The sequence below is a fragment of the Schistocerca americana genome, chromosome 2 (genome assembly GCF_021461395.2).
Source record: "Schistocerca americana isolate TAMUIC-IGC-003095 chromosome 2, iqSchAmer2.1, whole genome shotgun sequence".
Lineage (NCBI taxonomy): Eukaryota > Metazoa > Arthropoda > Insecta > Orthoptera > Acrididae > Schistocerca > Schistocerca americana.
In genome coordinates this window covers 1067045248-1067072244 of record NC_060120.1, presented here as the reverse complement: position 1 = coordinate 1067072244, position 26997 = coordinate 1067045248, and positions in this window count along the sequence as shown.

Genomic DNA, 26997 nt, shown 5'->3' with positions numbered 1-26997 from the left:
TGCATCCTAATGTAATACAAAAGGCACAATGCCGACTTAAGTACAGGAGGACTGACACTCTAACTTTCTATGTTTTGAACCTCTGCTGTGATTCCAGTTTTAGATTCCGATGCTTCACTTCAGGATTACTGTATCCCTTGGACCTTCTTATTGACAATGAAACACAGAAATTGCATCTGAATTTAATACAAAAGGCACAATGCCGACTTAAATACAGGTGGACTGACACTCTAACTTTCTATGATTTGAACCTTTCCTGCGAGTCCAGTTTTAGTTTCCGAGGCTGCACTTCAGGTTTACTGTATACCTTGGACAATCTTATTGATGATGAAACACAGAAATTGCACCCGAATTTAATACAAAAGGCACAATGCCGACTTAAGTAGAAGAGGACTGACACTCTAACATTCTATGATTTGTACCTCTCCTGTGAGTCCAATTTTAGATTCCGATGCTTCACTTTAGGTTTACCGTACCCCTTGGCCCTTCTTATTGACGATGAAACACAGAAATTGCATCCGAATTTAATACAAAAGGCTCAATGCCGACTTCAGTACAAGAGGACTGACGCTCTAACTTTCTATGGTTTGAACCTCTCCAGTGAGTCCTGTTTGAGATGACGATGCTTCACTTCAGGTTAACTGTATCCCTTGGACCTTCTTATTGACGACGAAACACAGAAATTGCATCCGAATTTAATACAATTGGCACAATGCCGACTTAAGTATAAGAGGATTGACATTCTAACTTTCTATGTTTTGAACCTCTCCTGTGAGTCCAGTTTTAGGTTCCGATGCTTCACTTCAGGTTTACTGTATCCCTTGGACCTTCTTATTGACGATGAAGAACAGAAATTCTATTCGAAATTAATACAAAAGGCACAATGCCGACATAGGTACAGGAGGAGTGACACTCTAACTTTCTATGATTTGAACAACTCCTGTGGGTTCAGTTTTAGATTCCGATGCTGCACTTCAGGTTTACTGTATTCCTTGGACGTTCTTATTGACGATGAAACACAGAAATTGCATCCTAATTTAATACAAATATCACAATGCCGACTTAAGTACAAGACGACTGACACTCTAACTTTCAATGATTTGAACCTATCCTGTGAGTCCAGTTTCAGATACCGATGCTTCACTTCAGGTTTAGTGTATCCCTTGTACCTCCTTATTGACGATGAAACACAGAAATTGCATCCGAATTTAATACAAAAGGCACAATGCCGACTTAAGTACAAGAGGACTGACACTCTAAATTTCTATGATTTGAACCTCTCCTGTGAGTCCAGTTTTAGATTCCGATGCTTCACTTCAGGTTTACTGTATCCCTGGGACCTTCTTATTGACGATGAAACACAGAAAAAGCATCCGAGTTTAATACAAAAGGCACAATGCCGACTTAAGTACAAGAGGACTGACACTCTAACTTTCTATGATTTGAACCTCTCCTGTGAGTCCAGTTTTAGATTCCGATGCTTCACTTCAGGTTTACTGTATCTCTTGGACCTTCTTATTGACAATGAAACACAGAAATTGCATCTGAATTTAATACAAAAGGCACAATGCCGACTTAAGTACAAGAGGACTGGCACTCTAATTTTCTGTGATTTGAACCAATCCTGTGAGTCCCGTTTTAGATTCCGATGCTTCACTGCAGGTTTACTGTATCCCTGGGACCTTCTTATTGACGATGAAACACAGCAACTGCATCCGGAATTAATACAAATGGCACAATGCCGACTTAAGTACAAGAGGACTGACACTCTAACTTTCTATGATTTGAACCTCTCCTGTGAGTCCAATTTTAGATTCCGATGCATCACTTCAGGTTTACTGTATCCCTGGGACCTTCTTATTGACGATGAAACACAGAAATTGCACCCGAATTTAATACAAAAGGCACAATGCCGACTTAAGTACATGAGGACTGACACTCTAACTTTCTATGATTGGAACCTTGCCTTTGAGTACAGTTTTAGATTCCGATGCTTCACTTCAGGTTTACTGTATCTCTTGGACCTTCTTATTGACAATAAAACACAGAAATTGCATCTGATTTCAATACAAAAGGCACAATGCCGACATAAGTACAAGAGGGCTGGCACTCTAACTTACTGTGATTTGCACCTATCCTGTGAGTCCAGTTTTAGATACCGATGCTTCACTTCAGTTTTAGTGTATGCCTTGGACATTCTTATTGACGATGAAACACAGAAATTGCATCCTAATGTAATACAAAAGGCACAATGCCGACTTAAGTACAGGAGGACTGACACTCTAACTTTCTATGTTTTGAACCTCTGCTGTGATTCCAGTTTTAGATTCCGATGCTTCACTTCAGGATTACTGTATCCCTTGGACCTTCTTATTGACAATGAAACACAGAAATTGCATCTGAATTTAATACAAAAGGCACAATGCCGACTTAAGTACAAGAGGACTGGCACTCTAATTTTCTGTGATTTGAACCTATCCTGTGAGTCCAGTTTTAGATTCCGATGCTTCCCTGCAGGTTTACTGTATCCCTGGGACCTTCTTATTGACGAAGAAACACAGAAATTGCATCCGAATTTAATACAAAAGGCACAATTCCGACTTAAGTACAGGAGGACTGACACTCTAACTTTCTATGATTTGAACCTCTCCTGTGAGTCCAGTTTTAGATTGCGATGCTTCACTTCAGGTTTACTATATCCCTGGGACCTTCTTATTGACGATGAAACACTGAAATTGCATCCGAATTTAATACAAATGGCACAATGCCGACTTAAGTACAAGAGGACTGACACTCTAACTTTCTATGATTTGTACCTATCCTGTGAGTCCAGTTTTAGATACCGATGCATCACTTCATGTTTAGTTTATACCTTGGACCTTCATATTGACGATGAAACACAGAAATAGCATCCGAATTTAATACAAAAGGCACAATGCCGACATAAGTACAGGAGGACTGACACTCTAACTTTCTATGCTTTGAACCTCTCCTGGGAGTCCAGTTTTAGATTCCGATGCCTCACTTCAGGTTTACTGTACCTCTTGTACCTTCTTATTGACAATGAAACACAGAAATTGCATCTGAATTTAATACAAAAGGCACAATGCCGACTTAAGTACAAGAGGACTGGCACTCTAATTTTCTGTGATTTGAACCTATCCTGTGAGTCCAGTTTTAGATTCCGATGCTTCACTGCGGGTTTACTGTATACCTGGGACCTTCTTATTGACGATGAAACACAGCAACTGCATCCGGAATTAATACAAATGGCACAATGCCGACTTAAGTACAGGAGGACTGACACCCTAACTTTCTATGATTTGAACCTCTCCTGTGAGTCCAGTTTTAGATACCGATGCATCACTTCATGTTTAGTTTATACCTTGGACCTTCATATTGACGATGAAACACAGAAATTGCATCCGAATTTAATACAAAAGGCACAACGCCGACTTAAGTACAGGAGGACTGACACTCTAACTTTCCATGTTTTGAACCTCTCCTGGGAGTCCAGTTTTAGATTCCGATGCTTCACTTCAGGTTTACTGTATCTCTTGGACCTTCGTATTGACAATGAAACACAGAAATTGCATCTGAATTTAATACAAAAGGCACAATGCCGACTTAAGTACAAGAGGACTGGCACTCTAATTTTCTGTGATTTGAACCTATCCTGTGAGTCCAGTTTTAGATTCCGATGCTTCACTGCAGGTTTACTGTATCCCTGGGACCTTCTTATTGACGATGAAACACAGCAACTGCATCCGGAATTAATACAAATGGCACAATGCCGACTTAAGTACAGGAGGACTGTCACTCTAACTTTCTATGATTTGAACCTCTCCTGTGAGTCCAGTTTTAGATTGCGATGCTTCACTTCAGGTTTACTATATCCCTGGGACCTTCTTATTGACGATGAAACACTGAAATTGCATCCGAATTTAATACAAATGGCACAATGGCGACTTAAGTACAAGAGGACTGACACTCTAACTTTCTATGATTCGAACCTCTCCTTTGAGTACAGTTTTAGATTCCGATGCTTCACTTCTGGTTTACTGTATACCTTGCACCTTCTTATTGACGATGAAACACAGAAATTGCATCCGAATTTAATACAAAAGGCACAATGCCGACTTAAGTACAGGAGGACCGACACTCTAACTAACTATGATTTGAACCTCTCCTGTGAGTCCTGTTTTAGATTCCGGTGCTTCACTTCAGGTTTACTATATCACTGGGACCCTCTTATTGACGATGAAACGCAGAAATTGCATCCGAATTTAATACAAATGGCACAATGCCGACTTAAGTACAACAGGACTGACACACTAACATTCTATGATTTGAACCTATCGTGTGAGTCCAGTTTTAGATACCGGTGCATCACTTTGGGTTTAATGTATCCCTTGGACCTTCTTATTGACGATGAAACACAGAAATTCCATCCGAATTTAATACAAAAGGCACAAAGCCGACTGAAGTACAAGAGGACTGACACTCTAACTTTCTATGATTTGAACCTCTCCTGTGAGTCCAGTTTTAGATTCAGATGCTTCACTTTAGGTTTACTGTATCCCTGGGACCTTCTTATTGACGATAAAACACAGAAATTGCATCCGAATTTAATACAAAAGGCACAATGCCGACTTAAGTACAAGAGGACTGACACCCTAACATTCTATGATTTGAACCTCTCCTGTGAGTCCAGTTTTGGATTCCGATGCTTCAATTCAGGTTTACTGTATCCCTAGGACCTTCTAATTGACGATGAAACACAGAAATAGCATTCTAATTTATTACAAAAAGCACAATGCCGACTTAAGTACAAGACGACTGACACTCTAACTTTCTATGATTTGAACCTATCCTGTGTGTCCAGTTGTAGATTCCGATGCTTCACTTCAGGTTTACTATATCCCTGGGTTCATCTTATTGACAATGAAACACAGAAATTGCATCCGAATTTAATACAAAGGGCACAATGCCGGCTTAAGTACAGGAGGACTGACACTCTATCTTTCTATGTTTCGAACCTCTCCTGTGAGTCCAGTTTTAGATTCCGATGTTTCACTTAAGGTATACTGTATCTCTTGGACCTTCTTATTGACAATAAAACACAGAAATTGCATCTGAATTTAATACAAAAGGCACAATGCCGACATAAGTACAAGAGGACTGGCACTCTAACTTACTGTGATTTGAACCTATCCTGTGAGTCCAGTTTTAGATACCGATGCTTCACTTCAGTTTTAGTGTATCCCTTGGACCTTCTTGTTGACGATGAAACACAGAAATTGCATCCGAATGTAATACAAAAGGCACAATGCCGACTTAAGTACAGGAGGACTGACACTCTAACTTTCTATGATTTGAACCTCTCCTGTGAGTCCAATTTTAGTTTCCGATGCTCCACTTCAGGTTTACTGTATCCCTGGGACCTTCTTATGACGATGGAACACACAAATTGCATTTGAATTTAATACAAAAGGAACAATGCCGACATAAGTACAAGAGGACTGACTCTCTAACTTCCTATATTTTGAACCTCTCCTGTGAGTCCAGTCTTAGATTCCGATGCTTCACTTCAGGTTTTCTGTATCTCTTGGACCATCTTATTGACAATGAAACACAGAAATTGCATCCGAATTTAATACAAAAGGCACAATGCCGACGTAAGTACAAGAGGACTGACACTCTAACTTTCTATGTTTTGAACCTCTCCTGGGAGTCCAGTTTTAGATTCCGATGCTTCACTTCAGGTTTACTGTATCTCTTGGACCTTCTTATTGACAATGAAACACAGAAATTGCATCTGAATTTAATACAAAAGGCACAATGCCGACTTAAGTACAAGAGGACTGGCACTCTAATTTTCTGTGATTTGAACTTATCCTGTGAGTCCAGTTTTAGATTCCGATGCTTCACTGCAGGTTTACTGTATCCCTGGGACCTTCTTATTGACGATGAAACACAGCAACTGCATCCGGAATTAATACAAATGGCACAATGCCGACTTAAGTACAGGAGGACTGTCACTCTAACTTTCTATGATTTGAACCTCTCCTGTGAGTCCAGTTTTAGATTGCGATGCTTCACTTCAGGTTTACTATATCCCTGGGACCTTCTTATTGACGATGAAACACTGAAATTGCATCCGAATTTAATACAAATGGCACAATGCCGACTTAAGTACAAGAGGACTGACACTCTAACTTTCTATGATTCGAACCTCTCCTTTGAGTACAGTTTTAGATTCCGATGCTTCACTTCAGGTTTACTGTATACCTTGCACCTTCTTATTGACGATGAAACACAGAAATTGCATCCCAATTTAATACAAAAGGTACAATGCCGACTTAAGTACATTAGGACCGACACTCTAACTTTCTATGATTTGAACCTCTCCTGTGAGTCCTGTTTTAGATTCCGGTGCTTCACTTCAGGTTTACTATATCACTGGGACCTTCGTATTGACGATGAAACGCAGAAATTGCATCCGAATTTAATACAAATGGCACAATGCCGACTTAAGTACAACAGGACTGACACACTAACATTCTAGGATTTGAACCTATCGTGTGAGTCCAGTTTTAGATACCGGTGCATCACTTTGGGTATAATGTATCCCTTGGACCTTCTTATTGACGATGAAACACAGAAATTCCATCCGAATTTAATACAAAAGGCACAAAGCCGACTGTAGTACAAGAGGACTGACACTCTAACTTTCTATGATTTGAACCTCTCCTGTGAGTCCAGTTTTTGATTCAGATGCTTCACTTTAGTTTTACTGTATCCCTGGGACCTTCTTATTGACGATAAAACACAGAAATTGCATCCGAATTTAATACAAAAGGCACAATGCCGACTTAAGTACAAGAGGACTGACACCCTAGCATTCTATGATTTGAACCTCTCCTGTGAGTCCAGTTTTGGATTCCGATGCTTCAATTCAGGTTTACTGTATCCCTGGGACCTTCTAATTGACGATGAAACACAGAAATAGCATTCGAATTTATTACAAAAGGCACAATGCCGACTTAAGTACAAGAGGACTGACACTCTAACTTTCTATGATTTGAACCTATCCTGTGTGTCCAGTTGTAGATTCCGATGCTTCACTTCAGGTTTACTATATCCCTGGGTTCATCTTATTGACAATGAAACACAGAAATTGCATCCGAATTTAATACAAAGGGCACAATGCCGGCTTAAGTACAGGAGGACTGACACTCTATCTTTCTATGTTTCGAACCTCTCCTGTGAGTCCAGTTTTAGATTCCGATGTTTCACTTAAGGTTTACTGTATCTCTTGGACCTTCTTATTGACAATAAAACACAGAAATTGCATCTGAATTTAATACAAAAGGCACAATGCCATTATAAGTACAAGAGGACTGGCACTCTAACTTACTGTGATTTGAACCTATCCTGTGAGTCCAGTTTTAGATACCGATGCTTCACTTCAGTTTTAGTGTATCCCTTGGACCTTCTTGTTGACGATGAAACACAGAAATTGCATCCGAATGTAATACAAAAGGCACAATGCCGACTTAAGTACAGGAGGACTGACACTCTAACTTTCTATGATTTGAACCTCTCCTGTGAGTCCAATTTTAGTTTCCGATGCTTCACTTCAGGTTTACTGTATCCCTGGGACCTTCTTATGACGATGGAACACACAAATTGCATTTGAATTTAATACAAAAGGAACAATGCCGACATAAGTACAAGAGGACTGACTCTCTAACTTCCTATATTTTGAACCTCTCCTGTGAGTCCAGTCTTAGATTCCGATGCTTCACTTCAGGTTTTCTGTATCTCTTGGACCATCTTATTGACAATGAAACACAGAAATTGCATCCGAATTTAATACAAAAGGCACAATGCCGACGTAAGTACAAGAGGACTGACACTCTAACTTTCTATGATTAGAACCTGTCCTGTGAGTGCAGTTTTAGATTCCGATGCTTCACTTCAGGTTTACTGTATACCTTGGACCTTCTTATTGACGATGAAACACAGAAATTGCATCTGAATTTAATACAAAAGGCACAACGCCGACTTAAGTACAAGAGGACTGACACTCTAACTTTGTATGATTTGAACCTTTCCTGTGGGTCCAGTTTTAGATTCCGATGCTTCACTTCAAGTTTACTGTATCCCTGGGACCTTCTTATTGACGATGCAACACAGAAATTGCATCCGAATTTAATAAAAAAGGCACAATGCCGACATAAGTACAAGAGGGCTGACATTCTAACTTTCTGTGATTTGAACCTATCCTGTGAGTCCAGTTTTTGATACCGATGCTTCACTTCAGGATTAGTGTATCCCTTGGACTTTCTTATTGACGATCAAACACAGAAAATGCATCCGAATTTAATACAAAAGGCACAATGCCGATTTAAGTACAGGAGGACTGACACTCTAATTTTCTATGATTTGAACATGTCCTGTGAGTCCAGTTTTAGATTCTGATGCTTCACTTCATGTTTACTATATCCCTGGGACCTTCTTATTGACGATGAAACACAGAAATTGCATCCGAATTTAATACAAATGGCACAATGCCGACTTAAGTACTAGAGGACTGACACTCTAACTTTCTATGATTTGAACCTATCCTGTGAGTTCAGTTTTAGATACCGGTGCTTCACTTTGGGTTTAATGTATCTCTTGGACCTTCTTATTGACGATGAAACACAGAAATTCCATCCGAATTTAATACAAAAGGCAAAATGCCGACTTAAGTACAAGAGGACTGACACTCTAACTTTCTATGATTTGAACCTCTCCTGTGAGTCCAGTTTTAGATACCGATGCTTCACTTCAGGATTAGTGTATCCCTTGGACTTTCTTATTGACGATGAAACACAGAAAATGCATCCGAATTTAATACAAAAGGCACAATGCCGACTTAAGTACAAGAGCACTGACACTTTAACTTTCTGTGTATTGAACCTCTCCTGTGAGTCCAGTTTTAGATTCCGATGCTTCCCCTCAGATTTACTGTATATCTTGGACCTTCTTATTGACGATGAAACACAGAAATTGCATCCGTATTTAATACAAAAGGCACAAAGCCGACTTAAGTACAGGAGGACTGACACTCTAACTTTCTATGATTTGAACCTCTCCTGTGAGTCCTGTTTTAGATTTTGGTGCTTAACTTCAGGTTTACTATATCACTGGGACCTTCTTATTGACGATGAAACGCAGAAATTGCATCCGAATTTAATACAAATGGCACAATGCCGACTTAAGTACAAGAGGACTGACACACTAACATTCTATGATTTGAACCTATCCTGTGAGTCCAGTTTTAGATTCAGATGCTTCACTTTAGGTTTACTGTATCCCTGGGACCTTCTTATTGACGATAAAACACAGAAATTGCATCCGAATTTAATACAAAAGGCACAATGCCGACTTAAGTACAAGAGGACTGACACTCTAACATTCTATGATTTGAACCTCTCCTGTGAGTCCAGTTTTGGATTCCGATGCTTCAATTCAGGTTTACTGTATCCCTGGGACCTTCTTATTGACGATGAAACACAGAAATAGCATTCGAATTTAATACAAAAGGCAAAATATCGACTTAAGTACAAGAGGACTGACACTCTAACTTTCTATGATTTGAAACTATCCTGTGAGTCCAGTTGTAGATTCCGATGCTCCACTTCAGGTTTACTATCCCTGGGACAATCTTATTGACAATGAAACACAGAAATTGCATCCGAATTTAATACAAATGGCACAATGCCGACTTAAGTACTAGAGGACTGACACTCTAACTTTCTATGATTTGAACCTATCCTGTGAGTTCAGTTTTAGATACCGGTGCTTCACTTTGGTTTTAATGTATCTCTTGGACCTTCTTATTGACGATGAAACACAGAAATTCCATCCGAATTTAATACAAAAGGCACAATGCCGACTTAAGTACAAGAGGACTGACACTAAGACTTTCTATGTTATGAACCTCTCCTGTGAGTCCAGTTTTAGATTCCGATGCTTCACTTCAGGTTTACTGTGTCTCTTGGACCTTCTTATTGACAATGAAACACAGAAATAGCATCCGAATTTAATACAAAAGGCACAATGCCGACTTAAGTACAAGAGGACTGACACTCTAACTTTCTATGATTCGAACCTCTCCTGTGAGTCCGGTTTTAGATTCCGATGCTTCACTTCAGGTTTACTGTATACCTTGGACCTTCTTATTGACGATGACACACAGAAATTGCATCCGAATTCAATACAAAAGGCACAATGCCGACTTACGTACAAAAGGACTGACACTCTAACTTTCTATGATTTGAACCTCTCCTGTGAGTCCAGTTTTAGATTCCGATGCTTCACTTCAGGTATACTGTATCCCTGGGACCTTCTTATTGACGATGAAACACAGAAATTGCATCCGAATTTAATACAAAAGGCAAAATGCCGACTTAGGTACAAAAGGACTGACACTCTAAATTCTATGATTTGAACCCATCCTGTGAGTCCAGTTTTAGATTCCGATGCTTCACTTCAGGTTTACTATATCCCTGGGACCATCTCATTGACAATGAAACACAGAAATTGCATCCGAATTTAATACAAAAGGCACAATGCCGACTTGAGTACAGGAAGACTGACACTCTAACTTTCTATGATTTGAACCCATCCTGTGAGTCCAGTTTTAGATTCCGATGCTTCACTTCAGGTTTACTATATCCCTGGGACCATCTCATTGACAATGTAACACAGAAATTGCATCCGAATTTGATACAAAAGGCACAATGCCGTCTTGAGTACAGGAGGACTGACACTTTAACTTTCTATGTTTTGAACCTCTCCTGTGAGTCCAGTTTTAGATTCCGATACTTCACTTCAGGTTTACTGTATCCCTTAGACCTTCTTATTGACGATGAAACACAGAAATTGCATCCGAATTTAATACAAAATGCACAATGCCGACTTAAGTACAAGAGGACTGACACTCTAACTGTCTATGATTTGAACCCCTCCTGTGAGTTCAGTTTTAGATTCCGATGCTGTACTTCAATAATACTGTATCCCTGGGACCTTTTTATTGACGATGAAAGACAGAAATTGCATCAGAATTTAATACAAAAGGCACAATGCCGACTTAAGTACAAGAGGACTGACACTCTAAATTTCTATGATTTGAACCTATCCTGTGTGTCCAGTTATAGTTTCCGATATTTCACTTCAGGTTTACTATATCCCTGGGACCATCTTATTGACAATGAAACACAGAAATTGCATCCGAATTTAATACAAAGGGCACAATGCCGACTTAAGTACTGCAGGACTGACACTCTAACTTTCTATGCTTTGAACCTCTCCTGTGAGTCCAGTTTTAGATTCCGATGCTTCACTTCAGGTTTACTGTGTCTCTTGGACCTTCTTATTGACAATGAAACACAGAAATAGCATCCGAATTTAATACAATAGGCACAATGCCGACTAAAGTATAGGAGGACTGACACTAAAACTTTCTATGTTATGAACCTCTCCTGTGAGTCCAGTTTTAGATTCCGATGCTTCACTTCAGGTTTACTGTGTCTCTTGGACCTTCTTATTGACAATGAAACACAGAAATAGCATCCGAATTTAATACAAAAGGCACAATGCCGACATAAGTACAAGAGGACTGACACTCTAACTTTCTGTGATTCGAACCTCTCCTGTGAGTCCGGTTTTAGATTCCGATGCTTCACTTCAGGTTTACTGTATACCTTGGACCTTCTTATTGACGATGACACACAGAAATTGCATCCGAATTTAATACAAAAGGCACAATGCCGACTTACATACAAAAGGACTGACACTCTAACTTTCTATGATTTGAACCTCTCCTGTGAGTCCAGTTTTAGATTCCGATGCTTCACTTCCGGTATACTGTATCCCTGGGACCTGCTTATTGACGATGAAACACAGAAATTGCATCCGAATTTAATACAAAAGGCAAAATGCTGACTTAGGTACAAAAGGACTGACACTCTAAATTCTATGATTTGAACCCATCCTGTGAGTCCAGTTTTAGATTCCGATGCTTCACTTCAGGTTTACTATATCCCTGGGACCATCTCATTGACAATGAAACACAGAAATTGCATCCGAATTTAATACAAAAGGCACAATGCCGACTTGAGTACAGGAAGACCGACACTCTAACTTTCTATGTTTTGAACCTCTCCTGTGAGTCGAGTTTTAGATTCCGATACTTCACTTCAGGTTTACTGTATCCCTTAGACCTTCTTATTGACGATGAAACACAGAAATTGCATCCGAATTTAATACAAAATGCACTATGCCGACTTAAGTACAAGAGGACTGACACTCTAACTTTCTATGATTTGAACCTCACCTGTGAGACCAGTTTTAGATTCCGATGCTTCACTTCAGATTTACTGTATACCTTGGACCTTCTTATTGACGATGAATCACAGAAATTGCATCCGAATTTAATACAAAAGGCACAATGCCAACTTAAGTACAGGAGGACTGACATTCTAATCTTCTATGATTTGAACCTCTCCTGCGAGTCCAGTTTTTGATTCCGATGCTGCACTTCAGGTTTACTGTATACCTTGGATCATCTTATTGACTATGAAACACAGAAATTGCATCCGAATTTAATACACAAGGCACAATGCCGACTTAAGTAGCAGAGGACTGACACTCTGGTTTTCTATGATTTAAACCTCTACTGTGAGACCGGTTTTAGATTCCGATGCTGTACTTCAGCTTTACTGTATCCCTGGGACATTCTTATTGACGATGAAACACAGAAATTGCATCCGAATTTAATACAAAAGGCACAATGCCGACTTAAGTTTAAGAGGACTGACACTCTAACTTTGTATGTTATGAACCTCTCCTGTGAGTCCAGTTTTAGATTCCGATGCTTCACTTCAGGTTTACTGTATCCCTTGGACCTTCTCATTGACGATGAAACACAGAAATTGCATCCGAATTTAATACAAAAGGCACAATGCCGACTTAAGTACAGGAGGAATGACACTCTAAATTTCTATGATTTGAACCTTTCCTGCGTGTCCAGTTTTAGATTCCGAGGCTGCACTTCAAGTATACTGTATACCTTGGACCATCTTATTGACGATGAAACACAGAAATTGCACCCGAATTTAATACAATAGGCACAATGCCCACTTAAGTAGAAGACGACTGACACTCTAACTTTCTATGATTTGTTCCTCTCCTGGGAGTCCAGTTTTAGATTCCGATGCTTCACTTCAGGTTTACCGTATCCCTAGGACCTTCTTATTGACGATGAAACACAGAAATTGCATCTGAATGTAATACAAAAGGCACAATGCCGACTACAGTACAAGAGGACTGACACTCTAACTTTCTATGGTTTGAACCTCTCCTGTGAGTCCTGTTTGAGATTCCGATGCTTCACTTCAGGTTAACTGTATCCCTTGGACCTTCTTATTGACCACGAAACACAGAAATTGCTTCCGAATTTAATACAATTGGCACAATGCCGACTTAAGTACAAGAGGACTGACACTCTAACTTTCTATGATTTGAACCTCACCTGTGAGACCAGTTTTAGATTCCGATGCTTCACTTCAGATTTACTGTATACCTATGACATTCTTATTGACGATGATTCACAGAAATTGCATCCGAATTTAATAAAAAAGGCACAATGCCGACTTAAGTACAGGAGGACTGACAATCTAACTTTCTATGATTTGAACCTCTCCTGCGAGTTCAGTTTTTGATTCCGATGCTGCACTTCAGGTTTACTGTATACCTTGGATCATCTTATTAACGATGAAACACAGAAATAGCATCCGAATTTATTACACAAGGCACAATGCCGACTTAAGTACAGGAGGACTGACACTCTAACCTCCTATGATTTGAACCTCTCCTGTGAGTCCAGTTTTAGATTCCGATGCTTTACTTCTGGTTTACTGTATCCCTGGGACCTTCTTATTGACAATGAAACACAGAAATTGCATCCGAATTTATTACAAAAGGCACAATGCCGACTTCACTACAAGAGGACTGACACTCAAATTTTCTATGGTTTGAACCTCTCCTGTGAGTCCTGTTTGACATTCCGATGCTTCACTTCAGCTTAACTGTATCCCTTGGACCTTCTTATTGACGACGAAACACAGAAATTGCATCCGAATATAATACAAATGGCTCAATGCCGACTTAAGTATAAGAGGACTGACACTCTAACTTTCTATGATTTGAACAACTCCTGTGGGTTCAGTTTTAGATTCCGATGCTGCACTTCAGGTTTACTGTATCCCTTGGACGTTCTTATTGACGATGAAACACAGAAATTGCATCCGAATTTAATACAAATGGCACAATGCCGACTTAAGTACAAGAGGACTGACACTCTAACCTTCTATGATTTGAACCTATCCTGTGAGTCCTGTTTCAGATACCGATGCTTCACTTCAGGTTTAGTGTATCCCTTGGACCTTCTTATTGACGATGAAACACAGAAATTGCATCCGAATTTAATACAAAATGCACAATGCCGACTACAGTACAAGAGGACTGACACTCTAACTTTCTATGGTTTGAACCTCTCCTGTGAGTCCTGTTTAAGATTCCGATGCTTCACTTCAGGTTAACTGTATCCCTTGGACCTTCTTATTGACGACGAAACACAGAAATTGCATCCGAATTTAATACAAATGGCACAATGCCGACTTAAGTATAAGAGGATTGACACTCTAACTTTGTATGTTTTGAACCTCTCCTGTGAGTCCAGTTTCAGATTCCGATGCCTCACTTCAGGTTTACTGCATCCCTTGGACCTTCTTATTGACGATGAAGAACAGAAATTCCATCCGAAACTAATACAAAAGGCACAATGCCTACTTAGGTACAGGAGGACTGACACTTTAACTTTCTATGATTTGAACAACTCCTGTGGGTTCAGTTTTAGATTCCGATGCTGCACATAAGGTTTACTGTATACCTTGGATCATCTTATTGACGATGAAACACAGAAATAGCATCCGAATTTAATACACAAGGCACTATGCCGACTTAAGTAGAGGAGGACTGACACTCTAACTTTCTATGATTTGAACCTCTCCTGTGAGTCCAGTTTTACATTCCGATGCTTTACTTCAGGTTTACTGTATACCGTGGACCTTCTTATTGACGATGAATCACAGAAATTGCATCCGAATTTAATACAAAAGGCACAATGCCGACTTAAGTACAGGAGGACTGACATTCTAACTTTCTATGATTTGAACCTCTCCTGCGAGTCCAGTTTATGATTCCGATGCTGCACTTCAGGTTTACTGTATACCTTGGATCATCTTATTGACTATGAAACACAGAAATTGCATCCGAATTTAATACACAAGGCACAATGCCGACTTAAGTAGCAGAGGACTGACACTCTGGTTTTCTATGATTTAAACCTCTACTGTGAGTCCGGTTTTAGATTCGGATGCTGTACTTCAGGTTTACTGTATCCCTGGGACATTCTTATTGACGATGAAACACAGAAATTGCATCCGAATTTAATACAATAGGCACAATGCCGACTTAAGTTTAAGAGGACTGACACTCTAACTTTCTATGCTATGAACCTCTCCTGTGAGTTCAGTTTTAGATTCCGATGCTACACTTCAGGTTTACTGTATCCCTTGGACCTTCTTATTGACGATGAAACACAGAAATTGCATCCGAATTTAATACAAAAGGCACAATGCCGACTTAAGTACAGGAGGAATGACACTCTAAATTTCTATGATTTGAACCTTTCCTGCGTGTCCAGTTTTAGATTCCGAGGCTGCACTTCAAGTATACTGTGTACCTTGGACCATCTTATTGACGATGAAACACAGAAATTGCACCCGAATTTTATACAAAAGGCACAATGCCCACTTAAGTAGAAGACGACTGACACTCTAACTTTCTATGATTTGTTCCTCTCCTGGGAGTCCAGTTTTAGATTCCGATGCTTCACTTCAGGTTTACCGTATCCCTTGGACCTTCTTATTGACGATGAAACACAGAAATTGCATCTGAATGTAATACAAAAGGCACAATGCCGACTATAGTACAAGAGGACTGACACTCTAACTTTCTATGGTTTGAACCTCTCCTGTGTGTCCAGTTTTAGATTCCGAGGCTGCACTTCAGGTATACTGTATACCTTGGACCATCTTATTGACGATGAAACACAGAAATTGCACCCGAATTTAATACAAAAGGCACAATGCCCACTTAAGTAGAAGACGACTGACACTCTAACTTTCTATGATTTGTTCCTCTCCTGTGAGTCCAGTTTTAGATTCCGATGCTTCACTTCAGGTTTACCGTATCCCTTGGACCTTCTTATTGACGATGAAACACAGAAATTGCATCCGAATGTAATACAAAAGGCACAATGCCGACTACAGTACAAGAGGACTGACACTCTAACTTTCTATGGTTTGAACCTTTCCTGTGAGTCCTGTTTGAGATTCCGATGCTTCACTTCAGGTTAACTGTATCCCTTGGACCTTCTTATTGACGACGAAACACAGAAATTGCTTCCGAATTTAATACAATTAGCACAATGCCGACTTAAGTACAAGAGGACTGACACTCTAACTTTCTATGATTTGAACCTCACCTGTGAGACCAGTTTTAGATTCCGATGCTTCACTTCAGATTTACTGTATACCTTGGACCTTCTTATTGTCGATGATTCACAGAAATTGCATCCGAATTTAATAAAAAAGGCACAATGCCGACTTAAGTACAGGAGGACTGACAATCTAACTTTCTATGATTTGAACCACTCCTGCGAGTCCAGTTTTTGATTCCGATGCTGCACTTCAGGTTTACTGTATACCTTGGATCATCTTATTAACGATGAAACACAGAAATAGCATCCGAATTTAATACACAAGGCACAATGCCGACTTAAGTAGAAGAGGACTGACACTCTAACTTCCTATGATTTGAACCTCTCCTGTGAGTCCAGTTTTAGATTCCGATGCTTTACTTCTGGTTTTCTGTATCCCTGGGACCTTCTTATTGACAATGAAACACAGAAATTGCATCCGAATTTATTACAAAAGGCACAATGCCGACTTCACTACAAGAGGACTGACACTCAAACTTTCTATGGTTTGAACCTCTCCTGTGAGTCCTGTTTGACATTCCGATGCTTCACTTCAGGTTAACTGTATCCCTTGGACCTTCTTATTGACGACGAAACACAGAAATTGCATCCGAATATAATACAAATGGCTCAATGCCGACTTAAGTATAAGAGGACTGACACTCTAACTTTCTATGATTTGAACAACTCCTGTGGGTTCAGTTTTAGATTCCGATGCTGCACTTCAGGTTTACTGTATCCCTTGGACGTTCTTATTGACGATGAAACACAGAAATTGCATCCGAATTTAATACAAATATCACAATGCCGACTTAAGTACAAGAGGACTGACACTCTAACTTTCTATGATTTGAACCTATCCTGTGAGTCCAGTTTCAGATACCGATACTTCACTTCAGGTTTAGTGTATCCCTTGGACCTTCTTATTGACGATGAAACACAGAAATTGCATCCGAATTTAATACAAAAGGCACAATGCCGACTACAGTACAAGAGGACTGACACTCTAACTTTCTATGGTTTGAACCTCTCCTGTGAGTCCTGTTTAAGATTCCGATGCTTCACTTCAGGTTAACTGTATCCCATGGACCTTCTTATTGACGACGAAACACAGAAATTGCATCCGAATTTAATACAAATGGCACAATGCCGACTTAAGTATAAGAGGATTGACACTCTAACTTTGTATGTTTTGAACCTCTCCTGTGAGTCCAGTTTCAGATTCCGATGCCTCACTTCAGGTTTACTGCATGCCTTGGACCTTCTTATTGACGATGAAGAACAGAAATTCCATCCGACTCTAATACAAAAGCCACAATGCCTACTTAGGTACAGGAGGACTGACACTTTAACTTTCTGTGATTTGAACAACTCCTGTGGGTTCAGTTTTAGATTCCGATGCTGCACATAAAGTTTACTGTATACCGTGGACCTTTTTATTGACGATGAATCACAGAAATTGCATCCGAATTTAATACAAAAGGCACAATGCCGACTTAAGTACAGGAGGACTGACATTCTAACTTTCTATGATTTGAACCTCTCCTGTGAGTCCAGTTTTAGATTCCGATGCTTTACTTCAGGTTTACTGTATACCGTGGACCTTTTTATTGACGATGAATCACAGAAATTGCATCCGAATTTAATACAAAAGGCACAATGCCGACTTAAGTACAGGAGGACTGACATTCTAACTTTCTATGATTTGAACCTCTCCTGCGAGTCCAGTTTTTGATTCCGATGCTGCACTTCAGGTTTACTGTATACCTTGGATCATCTTATTGACTATGAAACACAGAAATTGCATCCGAATTTAATACACAAGGCACAATGCCGACTTAAGTAGCAGAGGACTGACACTCTGGTTTTCTATGATTTAAACCTCTACTGTGAGTCCGGTTTTAGATTCCGATGCTGTACTTCAGGTTTACTGTATCCCTGGGACATTCTTATTGACGATGAAACACAGAAATTGCATCCGAATTTAATACAAAAGGCACAATGCCGACTTAAGTTAAAGAGGACTGACACTCTAACTTTCTATGTTATGAACCTCTCCTGTGAGTCCAGTTTTAGATTCCGATGCTTCACTTCAGGTTTACTGTATCCCTTGGACCTTCTTATTGACGATGAAACACAGAAATTGCATCCGAATTTAATACAAAAGGCACAATGCCGACTTAAGTACAGGAGGAATGACACTCTAAATTTCTATGATTTGAACCTTTCCTGCGTGTCCAGTTTTAGATTCCGAGGCTGCACTTCAAGTATACTGTATACCTTGGACCATCTTATTGACGATGAAACACAGAAATTGCACCCGAATTTAATACAAAAGGCACAATGCCCACTTAAGTAGAAGACGACTGACACTCTAACTTTCTATGATATGTTCCTCTCCTGGGAGTCCAGTTTTAGATTCCGATGCTTCACTTCAGGTTTACCGTATCCCTTGGACCTTCTTATTGACGATGAAACACAGAAATTGCATCTGAATGTAATACAAAAGGCACAATGCCGACTACAGTACAAGAGGACTGACACTCTAACTTTCTATGGTTTGAACCTCTCCTGTGTGTCCAGTTTTAGATTCCGAGGCTGCACTTCAAGTATACTGTATACCTTGGATCATCTCATTAACGATGAAACACAGAAATAGCATCCGAATTTAATAAAAAAGGCACAATGCCGACTTAAGTACAGGAGGACTGACAATCTAACTTTCTATGATTTGAACCTCTCCTGCGAGTCCAGTTTTTGATTCCGATGCTGCGCTTCAGGTTTACTGTATACCTTGGATCATCTTATTAACGATGAAACACAGAAATAGCATCCGAATTTAATACACAAGGCACAATGCCGACTTAAGTAGAAGAGGACTGACACTCTAACTTTCTATGATTTGAACCTCTCCTGTGAGTCCAGTTTTAGATTCCGATGCTTTACTTCAGGTTTACTGTATCCCTGGGACCTTCTTATTGACAATGGAACACAGAAATTGCATCCGAATATAATACAAATGGCACAATGCCGACTTAAGTATAAGAGGACTGACACTCTAACTTTCTATGATTTGAACAACTCCTGTGGGTTCAGTTTTAGATTCCGATGCTGCACTTCAGGTTTACTGTATCCCTTGGACCTTCTTATTGACGACGAAACACAGAAATTGCATCCGAATTTAATACAAATGGCACAATGCCGACTTAAGTATAAGAGGATTGACACTCTAACTTTCTATGTTTTGAACCTCTCCTGTGAGTCCAGTTTTAGATTCCGATGCCTCACTTCAGGTTTACTGCATCCCTTGGACCTTCTTATTGACGATGAAGAACAGAAATTCCATGCGAAACTAATACAAAATGCACAATGCCTACTTAGGTACAGGAGGACTGACACTTTAACTTTCTATGATTTGAACAACTCCTGTGGGTTCAGTTTTAGATTCCGATGCTGCACATAAGGTTTACTGTATACCTTGGATCATCTTATTGACAATGAAACACAGAAATAGCATCCGAATTTAATACACAAGGCACTATGCCGACTTAAGTAGAGGAGGACTGACACTCTAACTTTCTATGATTTGAACCTCTCCTGTGAGTCCAGTTTTAGATTCCGATGCTTTACTTCAGGTTTACTGTATCCCTGGGACCTTCTTATTGACAATGGAACACAGAAATTGCATCCGAATTTAATACAAAAGGCACAATGCCGACTTAAGTACAGGAGGACTGACACTCTAACTTTCTATGATTTGAACCTCTCCTGCGAGTCCAGTTTTAGTTTCCGAGGCTGCACTTCAGATTTTCTGTATACCTTGGACCATCTTATTGATGATGAAACACAGAAATTGCACCCGAATTTAATACAAAAGGCACAGTGCCGACTTAAGTAGAAGAGGACTGACACTCTAACTTTCTATTATTTGTACCTCTCCTGTGAGTCCAGTTTTAGATTCCGATGCTTCACTGCAGGTTTACTGTATCCTTTGGACCTTCTTATTGACGAAGAAACACAGAAATTGCATCCGAATTTAATACAAAAGGCACAATGCCGACTTAAGTACAGGAGGACTGACACTCTAACTTTCTATGATTTGAACAACTCCTGTGGGTTCAGTTTTAGATTCCGATGCTGCACTTCAGGTTTACTGCATCCCTTGGACGTTCTTATTGCCGATGAAACACAGAAATTGCATCCGAATTTAATACAAATGGCACAATGCCGACCTAAGTACAAGAGGACTGACACTCTAACTTTCTATGATTTGAACCTATCCTGTGAGTCCAGTTTCAGATACAGATGCTTCACTTCAGGTTTAGTGTATCCCTTGGACCTTCTTATTGACGATGAAAAACAGAAATTGCATCCGAATTTAATACAAAAGGCACAATGCCGACTACAGTACAAGAGGACTGACACTCTAACTTTCCATGGTTTGAACCTCTCCTGTGAGTCCTGTTTAAGATACCGATGCTTCACTTCAGGTTAACTGTATCCCTTGGACCTTCTTATTGACGACGAAACACAGAAATTGCATCCGAATTTAATAGAAATGGCACAATGCCGACTTAAGTATAAGAGGATTGACACTCTAACTTTGTATGTTTTGAACCTCTCCTGTGAGTCCAGTTTTAGATTCCGATGCTTCACTTCAGTTTTACGATATCCCTGGGACCTTCTTATTGACGATGAAATACAGAAATTGCATCCGAATTTAATACAAAAGGCACAATGCCGACTACAGTACAAGAGGACTGACACTCTAACTTTCTATGGTTTGAACCTGTCCTGTGAGTCCTGTTTGAGATTCCGATGCTTCACTTCAGGTTAACTGTATCCCTGGGACCTTCTTATTGACGACGAAACACAGAAATTGCATCCGAATTTAATACAAATGGCACAATGCCGACATAAGTATAAGAGGACTGACACTCTAACTTTGTATGTTTTGAACCTCTCCTGTGAGTCCAGTTTTAGATTCCGATGCATCACTTCAGGTTTACTGCATCCCTTGGACCTTCTTATTGACGATGAAGGACAGAAATTCCATCCGAAATTAATACAAAAGGCACAATGCCTACTTAGGTACAGGAGGACTGACACTTTAACTTTCTATGATTTGAACAACTCCTGTGGGTTCAGTTTTAGATTCCGATGCTGCACATAAGGTTTACTGTATACCTTTTTATCATCTTATTGACGATGAAACACAGAAATAGCATCCGAATTTAAAACACAAGGCACAATGCCGACTTAAGTAGAAGAGGACTGACACTCTAACTTTCTGTGATTTGAACCTCTCCTGTGAGTCAAGTTTTAGATTCCGATGCTTCACTGCAGGTTTTCTGTATCCTTCAGACCTTCTTATTGACGAAGAAACACAGAAATTGCATCCGAATTTAATACAAAAGGCACAATGTCGACTTAAGTTCAGGAGGACTGACACTCTAACTTTCTTTGATTTGAACCTCTCCTGTGAGTCCAGTTTTAGATTCCGATGCTTCACTTCAGGTTTACTATATCCCTGGGACCTTCTTATTGACGATGAAACACTGAAATTGCATCCGAATTTAATACAAATGACACAATGCCGACTTAAGTACAAGAGGACTGACACTCTAACTTTCTATGATTTGAACCTTTCCTGCGAGTCCAGTTTTAGTTTCCGAGGCTGCACTTCAGATTTTCTGTATACCTTGGACCATCTTATTGATGATGAAACACAGAAATTGCACCCGAATTTAATACAAAAGGCACAGTGCCGACTTAAGTAGAAGAGGACTGACACTCTAACTTTCTATTATTTGTACCTCTCCTGTGAGTCCAGTTTTAGATTCCGATGCTTCACTGCAGGTTTACTGTATCCTTTGGACCTTCTTATTGACGAAGAAACACAGAAATTGCATCTGAATTTAATACAAAAGGCACAATGCCGACTTAAGTACAGGAGGACTGACACTCTAACTTTCTATGATTTGAACAACTCCTGTGGGTTCAGTTTTAGATTCCGATGCTGCACTTCAGGTTTACTGCATCCCTTGGACGTTCTTATTGACGATGAAACACAGAAATTGCATCCGAATTTAATACAAATGGCACAATGCCGACCTAAGTACAAGAGGACTGACACTCTAACTTTCTATGATTTGAACCTATCCTGTGAGTCCAGTTTCAGATACAGATGCTTCACTTCAGGTTTAGTGTATCCCTTGGACCTTCTTATTGACGATGAAAAACAGAAATTGCATCCGAATTTAATACAAAAGGCACAATGCCGACTACAGTACAAGAGGACTGACACTCTAACTTTCCATGGTTTGAACCTCTCCTGTGAGTCCTGTTTAAGATACCGATGCTTCACATCAGGTTAACTGTATCCCTTGGACCTTCTTATTGACGACGAAACACAGAAATTGCATCCGAATTTAATAGAAATGGCACAATGCCGACTTAAGTATAAGAGGATTGACACTCTAACTTTGTATGTTTTGAACCTCTCCTGTGAGTCCAGTTTTAGATTCCGATGCTTCACTTCAGTTTTACGATATCCCTGGGACCTTCTTATTGACGATGAAATACAGAAATTGCATCCGAATTTAATACAAAAGGCACAATGCCGACTACAGTACAAGAGGACTGACACTCTAACTTTCTATGGTTTGAACCTGTCCTGTGAGTCCTGTTTGAGATTCCGATGCTTCACTTCAGGTTAACTGTATCCCTGGGACCTTCTTATTGACGACGAAACACAGAAATTGCATCCGAATTTAATACAAATGGCACAATGCCGACTTAAGTATAAGAGGACTGACACTCTAACTTTGTATGTTTTGAACCTCTCCTGTGAGTCCAGTTTTAGATTCCGAAGCCTCACTTCAGGTTTACTGCATCCCTTGGACCTTCTTATTGACGATGAAGAACAGAAATTCCATCCGAAATTAATACAAAAGGCACAATCCCTACTTAGGTACAGGAGGACTGACACTTTAACTTTCTATGATTTGAACAACTCCTGTGGGTTCAGTTTTAGATTCCGATGCTGCACATAAGGTTTACTGTATACCTTTTTATCATCTTATTGACGATGAAACACAGAAATAGCATCCGAATTTAAAACACAAGGCACAATGCCGACTTAAGTAGAAGAGGACTGACACTCTAACTTTCTGTGATTTGAACCTCTCCTGTGAGTCAAGTTTTAGATTCCGATGCTTCACTGCAGGTTTTCTGTATCCTTCGGACCTTCTTATTGACGAAGAAACACAGAAATTGCATCCGAATTTAATACAAAAGGCACAATGTCGACTTAAGTTCAGGAGGACTGACACTCTAACTTTCTATGATTTGAACCTCTCCTGTGAGTCCAGTTTTAGATTCCGATGCTTCACTTCAGGTTTACTATATCCCTGGGACCTTCTTATTGACGATGAAACACTGAAATTGCATCCGAATTTAATACAAATGACACAATGCCGACTTAAGTACAAGAGGACTGACACTCTAACTTTCTATGATTTGAACCTTTCCTGCGAGTCCAGTTTTAGATTCCGAGGCTGCACTTCAGGTATACTGTATACCTTGGACCATCTTATTGACGATGAAACACAGAAATTGCAGGCGAATTTAATACAAAAGGCACAATGCCAACTTAAGTAGAAGAGGACTGACACTCTAACTTTCTACGATTTGTACCTCTCCTGTGAGTCCAGTATTAGATTCCGATGCTTCACTTCAGGTTTACCGTATCCCTTGGACCTTCTTATTGACGATGAAATACAGAAATTGCATCCGAATTTAATACAAAAGGCACAATGCCGACTACAGTACAAGAGGACTGACACTCTAACTTTCTATGGTTTGAACCTCTCCTGTGAGTCCTGTTTGAGATTCCGATGCTTCACTTCAGGTTAATTGTATCCCTTGGACCTTCTTATTGACGACGAAACACAGAAATTGCATCCGAATTTAATACAAATTGCACAATGCCGACTTAAGTATAAGAGGACTGACACTCTAACTTTGTATGTTTTGAACCTCTCCTGTGAGTCCAGTTTTAGATTCCGATGCCTCACTTCAGGTTTACTGCATCCCTTGGACCTTCTTATTGACGATGAAGAACAGAAATTCCATCCGAAATTAATACAAAAGGCACAATGCCTACTTAGGTACAGGAGGACTGACACTTTAACTTTCTATGATTTGAACAACTCCTGTGGGTTCAGTTTTAGATTCCGATGCTGCACATAATGTTTATTGTATACCTTGGATCATCTTATTGACGATGAAACACAGAAATAGCATCCGAATTTAATACACAAGGCACAATGCCGACTTAAGTAGAAGAGGACTGACACTCTAACTTTCTATGATTTCAACCTCTCCTGTGAGTCCAGTTTTAGATTCCGATGCTTTACTTCAGGTATACTGTATCCCTGGGACCTTCTTATTGACAATGAAACACAGAAATTGCATCCGAATTTAATACAAAAGGCACAATGCCGACTTAAGTACAGGTGGACTGACACTCTAACTTTCTATGATTTGAACCTTTCCTGCGAGTCCAGTTTTAGTTTCCGAGGCTGCACTTCAGATTTACTGTATACCTTGGACCATCTTATTGATGATGAAACAGAGACATTGCACCCGAATTTAATACAAAAGGCACAGTGCCGACTTAAGTAGAAGAGGACAGACACTCTAACTTTCTATTATTTGTACCTCTCCTGTGAGTCCAGTTTTACATTCCGATGCTTCACTGCAGGTTTACTGTATCCTTCGGACCTTCTCATTGACGAAGAAACACAGAAATTGCATCCGAATTTAATACAAAAGGCACAATGCCGACTTAAGTTCTGGAGGACTGACACTCTAACTTTCTATGATTTGAACCTCTCCTGTGAGTCCAGTTTTAGATTCCGATGCTTCACTTCAGGTTTACTATATCCCTGGGACCTTCTTATTGACGATGAAACATTGAAATTGCATCCGAATTTAATACAAATGACACAATGTCGATTTAAGTACAAGAGGACTGACACTCTAACTTTCTATGATTTGAACCTTTCCTGCGAGTCCAGTTTTAGATTCCGAGGCTGCACCTCAGGTATACTGTATACCTTGGACCATCTTATTAACGATGAAACACAGAAATTGCAGCCGAATTTAATACAAAAGGCACAATGCCGACTTAAGTAGAAGAGGACTGACACTCTAACTTTCTATGATTTGTACCTCTCCTGTGAGTCCAGTTTTAGATTCCGATGCTTCACTTCAGGTTTACCGTATTCCTTGGACCTTCTTATTGACGATGAAATACAGAAATTGCATCCGAATTTAATACAAAAGGCACAATGCCGACTACAGTACAAGAGGACTGACACTCTAACTTTCTATGGTTTGAACCTCTCCTGTGAGTCCTGTTTGAGATTCCGATGCTTCACTTCAGGTTAATTGTATCCCTTGGACCTTCTTATTGACGACGAAACACAGAAATTGCATCCGAATTTAATACAAATGGCACAATGCCGACTTAAGTATAAGAGGACTGACACTCTAACTTTGTATTTTTGAACCTCTCCTGTGAGTCCAGTTTTAGATTCCGATGCCTCACTTCAGGTTTACTGCATCCCTTGGACCTTCTTATTGACGATGAAGAACAGAAATTCCATCCGAAATTAATACAAAAGGCACAATGCCTACTTAGGTACAGGAGGACTGACACTTTAACTTTCTATGATTTGAACAACTCCTGTGGGTTCAGTTTTAGATTCCGATGCTGCACATAAGGTTTACTGTATACCTTGGATCATCTTATTGACGATGAAACACAGAAATAGCATCCGAATTTAATACACAAGGCACAATGCCGACTTAAGTAGAAGAGGACTGACACTCTAACTTTCTATGATTTGAACCTCTCCTGTGAGTCCAGTTTTAGATTCCGATGCTTTACTTCAGGTATACTGTATCCCTGGGACCTTCTTATTGACAATGAAACACAGAAATTGCATCCGAATTTAATACAAAAGGCACAATGCCGACCTAAGTACAGGTGGACTGACACTCTAACTTTCTATGATTTGAACCTTTCCTGCGAGTCCAGTTTTAGTTTCCGAGGCTGCACTTCAGATTTACTGTATACCTTGGACCAGCTTATTGATGATGAAACCGAGACATTGCACCCGAATTTAATACAAAAGGCACAGTGCCGACTTAAGTAGAAGAGGACAGACAATCTAACTTTCTATTATTTGTACCTCTCCTGTGAGTCCAGTTTTACATTCCGATGCTTCACTGCAGGTTTACTGTATCCTTCGGACCTTCTCATTGAC